Genomic DNA, 10,745 nt, shown 5'->3' with positions numbered 1-10,745 from the left:
AAGCGAAATTTGGTTGGATATGATTTCTTATTCTCTTTCTTCCCCGAAACTCAGTGAAAGTCATATAATAATTTTAAATGTTAAGTCCACCATTTTCAATACCTACTCTCTCTTCGTAACATTCGTGGTCCATTCATTATTAACGAACATTTCTTAACTTTTTCCAAAGAACTAGTTTTTTTCCGACGCCTCAATTTGGAAAGTTCAGGTTTTCCCTGGGTGAGCTCGTCAACGATTTCTAAAGAGCGTCAGCTTCCATTAATGCATATAAAATACGAGTTTAAACAGCAAATATTTATAGAAGATTATTCTTAGGTCAGTAAAAGCAAATTATATCAACATTAGCTCTACATTTCAAAATCTCCAGGAATATTTGTACCAATATTAATTTTATAGAAGCACCTGTGGGATGAAAAGTTAGAATATGAACAGATAAAACATTTTAATTGTACAAGCTCATTTCGATGAATTTAACGCATGTATGTGGGAGCAAGGAAGAATAAAGATAAGCAAGAGTAAGAAAGGCCGAGGAGAGGAAATGTCTGGATGAGACACGGAGGAGACATAAAGTTTGGACGGAGGGTGTACTGAGCGGGGAGGGGATGTTAAAATCCGTGTTTGAGGGAAAAATGTTCGGGGAGTGAGGAAAATGAAGGAGAAAAATAGGATTAACAGATAGGATATGTCAAATGTAAAACTCTCATCGGCGACCCAAGAATTAAAATTGTTATGGATTAAAAGCAGACGCACTTTCAATGCCAGAATAAGAGTACTTGAGAGGCGTTCTTCTGTTAACATACAGGGTGTCCCATTTATCTTGACCATCCGAAATAATTTTTGTCCAGATGTTAATTCAAAAGTGTGTCAAGTAAATGTCCATTAGCCGTCAGGGGGCATTAATTAGCGTGATTGCCTTCCTTGTAGCTTTTTTATTTACAAAGATTTGAACAGCGGTATGACCTTTTTAAATTGCACCCTATATTTTTTATTCGGCAATTCATTTTTTCTACTAAAGACTTATTCAAAAATGTAGCACAGTGGACCATTAACATAAACACAGTGTTATGAAAAATGACTGACTCACTTGCGCTTAGTGCAGGTACGAGGGTATTGGAACTACTCCACTTGCTGACGTTAACAGTGAACAAATGAAAACATAGGAAAATGCACACCAGTCATCCATAAAAAATATAGGGTGCCATTTAGAAAAGACATGCCGCTGTTCATATCTTTGTAAATAACAAAGCTACTAGGAAGGCAGTCATGCTGATTAATGCCCCCTGACGGCTAGTGGACATTTGCTTGACACATTTTTGAATTTGCATCTGGGCAAAAAGTTATTTCGGGTGGTCAATGTAAATGGGACACCCTGTATACTACGGGAGTGTGAATATCACGCATTCAGGGTAAAAGGGCAAGTTCCATCCCTTAGGCCACCCAAGATGTCGAGGGTTGGTGTATGGGGGGGCGAAGGTTTCACCCGGGACTCGAACTGGGGACCGTTCGTACAGCAGCCAAGCACTCCACCCTCTGGGCCAACAAATTCCCCTATACTTGAAAAATACCTAATTGACTAAATCTGCTTTCATGTTTTCCGATAGAGATTATCTTCCAAAAATCTGCCCAATGAGTCGAGGGGGCGGAAGGAGGGTGGGCAATTGCGGGGCTCTCCAAAAATTCTCCGATATTTTGAACATAATAAAAAAATACAAAGGAAAGATGGGCGATTCGAATAAAACTGTTACAGGCGTATAGAAAGCGTTACACGGATATTAAACGAAATAGGCTGGGTGCCGCTATAGACTAGGAGACTGCTCGCTGGGCTTAGATTCCTCGAGAATGGATATTTTTAAGAGCGACTCGGAGATCATCACGTTAGAACTCCGATACATTTGCAGGGCCGACAGAAAGGATGAATTGAAGAGATATTTTCCGTACGGGCAGGTATGAAAATTCGTTTTTCTCTCGAACGTTAAAGGAGCTTAATAAATTCTAGGCGGAATTTTGTTAGGGTATCTTCCTTATTATTTTCTGACGGCTGATATCCTAATACATCCAGCCATACGCCCATTGATACGGCTTTCGGGATAGTATGTAGACGTAGGTACTCCCACTTTGATTCCCTGACCCTGGATGGGGTACGAAAGTACTACTCCATGAATATTCAATAATATGGACCGTGTTAAAACAATGTCACTATTTAGTCCATTCCGGAATGGTCCATCTGCCTCAAAATTGCAGTCTCCAATATTCCCGTTGAATTGATCGTGGAATAAGAACTCCAATAAATGATGAAACAAAACATTCAAACCCACTGAAATCTCATTTCGGAGATGTGAAAGACATCATGTACTCATACTGAAAGCAAACAAAACTTACTTCACGCAAGCCCACAATCACAAAGCATAATATTCCCAATTATTACTCTTCCTCATACATTGATTCCATTCAGAATATGATGTGCCACGTTTTTAATTATTTTTTTAATCCACAGCACATTAGCATTTCCTTCAAAATAACTGTCAGCAGTAATCTCTACACTCCATTTTCCCTGAAAATTTTGCTTTTTTTCTCCTATATTTATGTTACTTTATGTCATGTGAGGACCCTTGACTCCTCATCATAATAATTCAATGATTCTATGATAAGAAATTCGCAGTTCACCACTACACTCTTCAAGTTGATAGCCTTTTTATAGTGACGTTTTACTTCTCCTTCACAAACTGCCCTCTGTAACTCATTCGGGGCCCTCCTTTGTCCTTCTTTCCGTCTACCTGTCCTTCTACGACCGCTTTCATCAGACCATCATGCTTCGTGATATGGTCAACTAAGTTGTCCCGTCTTCTCCCAAAGTTTTTCAGAAGACTTCTCTTTTCTCCCACTCTTCTTGGCAATCTTTATTACTTACTCGGTCAATCCATTTCATTTTAACCATACCTTCGGTAGTCTCACATTACTAATGCTTTCAGCCTTAAGACTAATGCCGTAAAAAAAGAAAAAAAACTATTCGTCGCGGGCTTTTCAGCCATGGGAGAACCACTCCTTAAGAGCCGAATGCTATATAACCACTGCCGTACTTTGATGCGACACGCTAATGAATTCTCGGGGGTAAATAAAGAGGAAAGAGTTCAGTTATGTACCCTTTCTGCAGACACGTCGGTCGGAGGTCATTCCCTCCCCTCGCAGTTTCAAAATCCTCAGAGAGTGAAATGACCGCCCTCCTGGATCCACACACATCTCAGCGCTGGATCCGGGAATTATTACAAAGGGGGTTTTGAAAGATCGGGCCGCCAAGGGAAGTCCGTTGCCTGGGTTTAGGGAGCATTCCACCGCGCGGTTATGAGAGAAATAAAGGGGACCGATCTCTTTTCGTGAGTTGGTTTCCTCACTAGAGATCTGATTCATTCGCTCGTTGTAGATGAAAAAGCTCATTGAGGATAAGATCATGCCACACAATATATCAGACGGCAACGAACCACGTGAGGCCCATGCACAAGACAGAAGAGAGGTTACTTACAGAGCATGGCTGGTGACGTCATCAACTTATCAGGGAAAAGGTTGGAGGCGATGTTTTTCGTATTAAATAGGTGAAGTAGGCCACGGATCGCAAAACGAAAAAGTAAACGTCTCTTTGGTTTTCAAAAGTTAACTAAAATAAAATGGAGAGAAATGGTTGAATTTGGCCGCTGTCGCCTAAAAGACTGTTCTGCAAAAAAAAGTTCAAAAAATGCCCAGCTACAATTTAGGGTGATTCTGGCTAATTTTGGGTCGCTGAATCCGAAAATGACCTCCGTTTTTTCTATCACCCTCTATTTTTACGAGTAACCCCTAAATTAGGGAAAACAACCCCGTATCTAAACATATCGCTTTTCAAGGGACTTCTACTAATTATATCTGCTTCTGGTTGAAAAACCTGACGTTTTAAGGCTATTAGGGTCACGAGACATTGAAATAACCATTTTTCTTCGCTTTTTATTGCATATGATATGGTAGCTAATAGAAAAGTTTTTAAGCATCACTAGCATCACTATGCTTCACCGGGTGCATTGCTGATGGTAAATTTGGATAAATCATTTAAGGATGGTTTATTTTAACCCATAGTGTCGGTTTGGCAAAAATAGCAATCCGTTAAACGGCAAGTGGTTCAACTCAAACCATTGGCACTCCGAAATTTAGGGAACGATTTCCCCAGTTTAGCCATTCGCAAAGATTTCTATGACAACCAGTGCAACACAATTTAAGCGTCCACGATTTGTCTTGGTCACCAATTTTACACCCTGAATAAAGTTCATAAGATTTCCGCACAATTGCAGTCATCGCTTTCCTTTGGTCTTTAAACGCTTAATCTCCTCAGGTGTTACAAAATGAATTGGAATGATTTTTGCAAGATCGCGGAATGATCACCAGAAAATACTTTATCGCTCGAAAAATAACACGCTAAATCGAACACACGCCAGAAAAATAAAGTAAGAACTTGGAAGATTATAACCCGACACCCAGGAAAGAGTGTGACGTACTGAATAGACCTCTAGTTTATTACATAGATGTACATCAGCAAGTGCGACTGCCAAGACAAAGGAAGACACGTTAAAATGTGTCCAAATGTGTCAAAACATATGGTGGATAACTTTTACAGGGTATTTCCCAATTTTCCTAATGTATTTAAAACGTATTTCCCAACGTTTTCCAATGTATTTCATGGAAAGGTCTCAGCTCTTACTTTAAAAGTAAGGAGGACAACGAAGTCAAATAATGAGACCCCTGTTTTTGCAGAACAGTGAAATCTAAAAAGGACATTTAAAATTTAATAGCTTTCAATTGTTACCGATGAGGATATCAAAATTTGGTTTCTTGATGTCATCATGGAATTAATGATATCAATACTTTTTTCACAGAATATACAAAAGCTACTTGTTTAGACCTATCCAGACGCGGACAAACCTAGTCGCGCCCTAGTCACTGTGGTAACTTGGCAGGACATGCCAACAGATTGTACAGGTTGAAAAGAAGAAGTCGTTCCGGTTTCTGCATGTATCTCGATCGACACTCCATCCCATCACAGTTTGACAAACCGCGGAGTAACGTGGGGGCTTATTCTGTAAATTCCGAATTTGGGCTAAAACTCCGAGAGCGACACAGAATTAGCCAAATGCGGACATTGTTTGAATATTCAATGGCTGACCTCCACAGCAACGATTCATACCCATAGGGTCATTCCTGTCCCCACGAGGAATGAAAGAACGATTCATTTAAGGACTCAACAGCTAACCGAATGAGGTTATTTTCTTTTTCTATTTTATCTTCCCCACCAGAAACAGCGAATAGGGTGGTTTCCTATTATTTTTTTATAGCCAAAATCCAAAGATTATTACTCCCGGAGTACGCATCTCACGCTCTTAGATTTTTAAATGACGATATCTATTTTTCGCGATTAAACGAAAAGCGAAAATTTTTAAGCGCGCGAAAACGCGACGGCTAAGTAGGAATGCTGGGAAAAGTCCGTGCGACGTATTCCTGGTTCCAGCTGTCACCGCGTGAGGTGACCTTGGGGCGAGGCTTTGAGCGCTGATAAAACGCAGGCTGCTAGCAGGTAGCAGAGTACCCTGCTAGCAGGTAGCGCTTGGCTTAAATAAGGATTATTATTGCCCTATCAAACGAAGGAAACTTTCTGAACTTAGGTAATTTTATTGGATGATTATTAAGAGATGTTTCCCTGAGCTCTGTGGCTCACGCATGCATTGGTAATCTCAGATAATGTAAAACTCCTATCTACTCGTATAGAAACTAGGTCCCTGTGACGTCACGTGGAGTGGCATCGTATGGGCGCCAATCTGGCCTTTTTCAAATGAGGTTAAAATTGACCATAGTCATTCGTCTAAACTGGGATTTCTATAACAAAATAATTTTAATATTATGAATACACTATTGGTGGAAAACGAATCGCAATCAATGCATTTCGTTTTCTTTGATGAAGGAAACTACCCTATTGGTTACTTTACATCGGAGGAATTCATCGAATAACAGTAACGGATGATCTACACAAGCTGGGGACAACCTACTCAGGCGGGAATCGATCCCGCGACCGTCGGATTACCAGTTGAAGACTTTACCCCGCCGTCACCGAGGCCATCGAGGAAATACAGACGAACTCGTCTGACCGCCCATATAGATTCGCACACCGTCCCGTGCAGTACCCGTCAATTAATACGCGAAAGGTTTTTTTTAAGCCATTCGCGGCCGTCATGGGGAGTCCGCAGTCTGATAGTTGTGATCTTTCCCGCGCACTCATGGGAACAAAAGAGGAGCGCAGACCGAAGATGGACTCCTGTCGAGGCGTCTCAAAATTATCACGTCCGCGCTGACACCTTTAGGGGGGGGCGAAACCCCACCACCAGGGGCCTCGTCCCCACCCGAAAAAGGACCCTTTCCTTTTGTCCTTCCGCTCGCTTGACATGCATGTCCGTCCATCTCACTGAAACCCTTCCAACCGCCGCCGCGCGGATTTTGCATTTAAAGCGGACACCCCGTGTCCCTTTCTTCACGAACAGATACAGTAGCCGTGTCCGAATCGCGTGCTTCGCGGAGGTAGCATGGGTAGCATGTTTCCGCCTCACGCATGACACCGCTCACTTGTTTCCGAATGTCTGAATACCGAAGCCGTTGGCCCTGGCCGCCCAGGCATCCACCCTGTTTGTCACTGAACACGGAGCAACCTTCGGGGCTGTTAAAGGATGTGGAAGAGAATGAATACGTCACTACGAAAAGGCTCGCGGATTGGAGGGTGACCTGGAGAGCTGCGTCGAACCAATCGAAGGAGTGCTGAATGATATGATGACGATATTAATTGCGACATGAACTAGTTTTTTTATGAAAAACAGTTTAAAAGTTATTTCAAATAATTCGACAAAACTTTTTGCATTTTAAATTTACGTTGGCAAAAATTATAAAATAAATTATGATATTGTTGTGATATAAATTATGTAGCTTTGAAAAACTTTCTAACCTGAAGTCGTATTACTTTTGTGCCTTTTAAATATTTATCCCCGCAATCAAGCCATCGCTACCGTAACATATAAGGCATCATCACTTGTTTATTTGGTCTACAAGACTACAGCATGATTGAATATGGTATAAGTTTTTTGGGTGTGTAACTATCATTCCTACGCCACATTATGGAGCCGACTGGGACGAATGTATAAGTAAATTACGAGCGTTGGAGCGTTTTTGGGATAGAAAGTGGCTCTGTGAGTGAAAATGCTTACGCTAACTAGAAATTGAAGCTCATGAAGTGGTGCGGAAGTTTGAAATGGGAACCTATTATGGAATGGGATGGCATGGAGCATGTTATTCTTCGTCTGTACGGTCAGAATGGTCGAATTAGTGGTTGGAGTATCTAGAGGAAAATCCCTAGGTTATTCTTCTTTATGAAATTATCTTCCATGAATAAAACCTAAAGATGCAAGCGTGCTGGAGTAGAATTTTTCCATTTTGAAAAAAATACTCGCAATTTTCCATCTTTGCAAAATGTATTGCGAAGTAAGTTTCAATGTTACTCCATTTTCATCGTCATCTTGAAGATGATGTAGTAACATGGAAACCTACGTCGTAATACTCTATATGATCGCGGAACATTGCAAGTATTTATTTCAATATCCTCCAACTGTCTAGGCACAGCAAATTCGGTTCCGCTAGCGGTAGCTCACGTCGCCTTTGGACATGGCAGCATTGAGATCCTCCCATTCCATACGCAATTCCTCCCCCATCCTTACCCGAGGGGGCATCGATAGGATATCATCGCGGTGCCTTCTTGCCCTTCCTCTATCCTCCCCCACTCTAGTGATGGTATAAACGACTCTTTTTGTGAAACTGCCTCACCGCTCACAGCACACTCCAGAGAGCCGCTCGCACAGTGCGACTCAGCAAAGCGCTTCTGGGTTGAGGGGAGGGGGGAAGAGGTGAGTGGAAGAAAGGGGAAGGTGGTGAGGGGGGAATTTCAGAATGATCATTTAAAATGCAACATTTCCTAGATCACAATTTGAAAAACTGATATCAAATCAATCACGTATTGCATAGTCACAATGCTTAACAGGAGATGTAACTTAGGAACCATTTCTGCCAATACGCAATATCTTTCATGGAAGACGGAAAATGTATCCCGTCTCCTGTGCTTAGAGATGACGACAATTGAAAAAATTCTGTTGTAATAAAATATTCTCTCCGAAACTACATGATCATGTTAAAAATTCATAATTAATTTCCTCAATGAAGTTGTTTGTGTTAGAACAAATTTTCATTTTTGTCTCGTATCATTTTCATAAATTGCCATTGACGAAAACCTTTACATGAGCACTTTCAACCCTTTTTCTTTCAGGATGCATGAAAACTGCAGGAGAGGGAATTAAGATAAGGGTCATACGAGATTCTTTAGAGTAACACCCAGAAAATTAATAAGGAGAATCTTTCAGGCAAACGTGAAAAGGTGAGCTGTGGGCTACCCGCAAAAAGTGCCATGTGCTCCCTTCTTCCCGCCAAAGGTGCGATGATCCTCACACCGAAAATGTATGTGGAAGGAGTCGTGTACGCATGGAGTCCGACTCCCACCGCACACGACTCCGGCACGCACATTGTTCGCAGGGCGAGTCGTGAGCTCTGGGAGTCGCGACTCACCAAATAAGACTCTCTCGCCTCACAGCTCAATCTGCTGAGTCGCACATTTGCACTGACTCAATCGCATTCCCACTGTCTCTATCTGGGATTTTTCTTCCTCATAGGAAAATCTCCTCGGAATGGTGGTAAATTAATTGCGTATGCTTGGTTTCGCTAATTAGTGGGCCCTTTTCGCTCTGTAGCGTTGAGGTGTTTTTCCCCGTCCCCTCCCTTCCGCTCCTATCCCCTCCCAGAGGCGTCGGCGGGCTCCCATCGCGGCGGCGCCTCTATCGTTTTTCCTTCCTCTCCAGCCCCTCCCCGGGTGACCGGGCGTATAAGCCACGGGCTTGGTTCCTGGCCCCGGTGTGTTGTAACCTCTAAGGGCTCCCCTGAGCCCTCATTCATTGACTCACTCGCACAGTGCCCATCACTACGGCCCACTCGCCGTTCGTCGAAGTCTCCGACTTGGTTCACGGACCGGAGAGGTGTATCCCCGCGGGCCCGCCCTGAGTACCCTGAACCAATCGCTTATTCTGATAGACCGGGTGTCGCCAATGGAGGGTTCATTAATTTTTTCTCTATTATTTATTTAATTGTTCAAAAACAGCCGATGCGGCCTTTACATTGGATAGAAAACTTATAGTCTAAAGATTTAACGAATATAAACTATGATTTGAACACCAAAAGTGGGAGGAATGATTTTCAAATCAGTGAGATTCGCGGATGATCAGGCGTTGATTAGCCAGAAAGCGAGGGGGCTTCAGGCAAATAAATAAATTAGGATTTGGTGTGATTATGTTCAAAGTTCATTTGCCAATGGGACGAGGAGTGAGGCAAGGCTGTCCTCTTTCGCCGCTGCTCTTTAATGTGTACGCTTAAGAGATGGCAAGGGAAGCATGGGATGAGTTAGAAGCTAGAATAAAAGTGGGAGGAATGATGTTCAAATCAATGAGATTCGCGGATGATCAGGCGTTTATTAGCCAGTCAGCGAGGGCTCAGGTATTCAGGCTCTAGTGGATGCGTTATACGACCATTGCGAGGAGAATGGGATGAGGATTAATCACAAGAAAACTAAGGTTATGCGGTTGTGTAAAGCATCACGAGCGGGGAATGTGAGACTTAAGATAAAAGTGGGTGGTGAAACACCAGGTTGAGCAGTCTAACTATTTAGGCAGTACGCTAGAGGAAAACGGATACAGTAGCAAGGACATTAGGAAAAGAATTGCATTAGCAAAGGAGGCGTCCATTAACAGGAAGGAGCTTCTGAGAGGAACGTTATGTAAGAGTTTAAAGAAAAGGTTAGTGAAGAGTTTGATCTGGAGTGTAGCGCTCTACGGTGCGGAAACGTGGACATTGAGGAAAGAAGACGAGAGAAGATTGGAAGAATTCGAGATGTGGGTATGGAGAAGAATGGAGAGGGTGAAATGGACGGAGAGGAAAAGGAACAACGAAGTGCTGGACATGGTTGGCGAGGAGAGGCAGCTTTTAGATGAGATACGGAGGAGACAGAAGGCATGGATGGAGTTGGTGCTTAGCGGTGAGGGGATGTTGAAAATGGTGTTAGAGGGTAGAATGTTAGGGAAACGAGGGAGGGGAAGGAAAAGAATAGGATTTTTAGATAGATTGAAAGGAAGTAGGCCTTACAGTGAATTAAAGAAAGCAGCGCTGAAAGGAAAGGGAGGCTCCCAGATCACTTCTTTAGTACTCCATGGAAACCTATCTTAATCGGTAGAATACTGTAATAAAAAAATAAAACCATACAAAAGGATGAAACAAAGATTCAGGAGAAGATGGCTTTTCAAAGCTGCCTCTTGAATTATCCGTAGGGGATTGAGATATCCAGGGAAGGAATAGACCAAACAGTGTTGAAAAGGGTAGAGTGTGTGTAAAAAAGTGATCTCTGGTAGAGAGAAAGACGGAATTTAGGTTGGTATAGTAGGTGATTATTACGAAAGGAACGGGTGGGAATGAGGAGTGAAAATAATGGGAGTATAACTGAGGAGCGGTACTTGCCATTCAAGTCATTGTAGCTGAAAGAAAGATCATGTATATTCCTACGAGTGGATAGAGGGGCCGATGATAGGGCAGACATTATTATT

The sequence above is a fragment of the Ischnura elegans genome, chromosome 2 (genome assembly GCF_921293095.1).
Source record: "Ischnura elegans chromosome 2, ioIscEleg1.1, whole genome shotgun sequence".
Classification (NCBI taxonomy): Eukaryota; Metazoa; Arthropoda; class Insecta; order Odonata; family Coenagrionidae; genus Ischnura; species Ischnura elegans.
The sequence above is the reverse complement of the archived record's forward strand: the minus strand, read 5'-3'. Positions refer to the sequence as shown.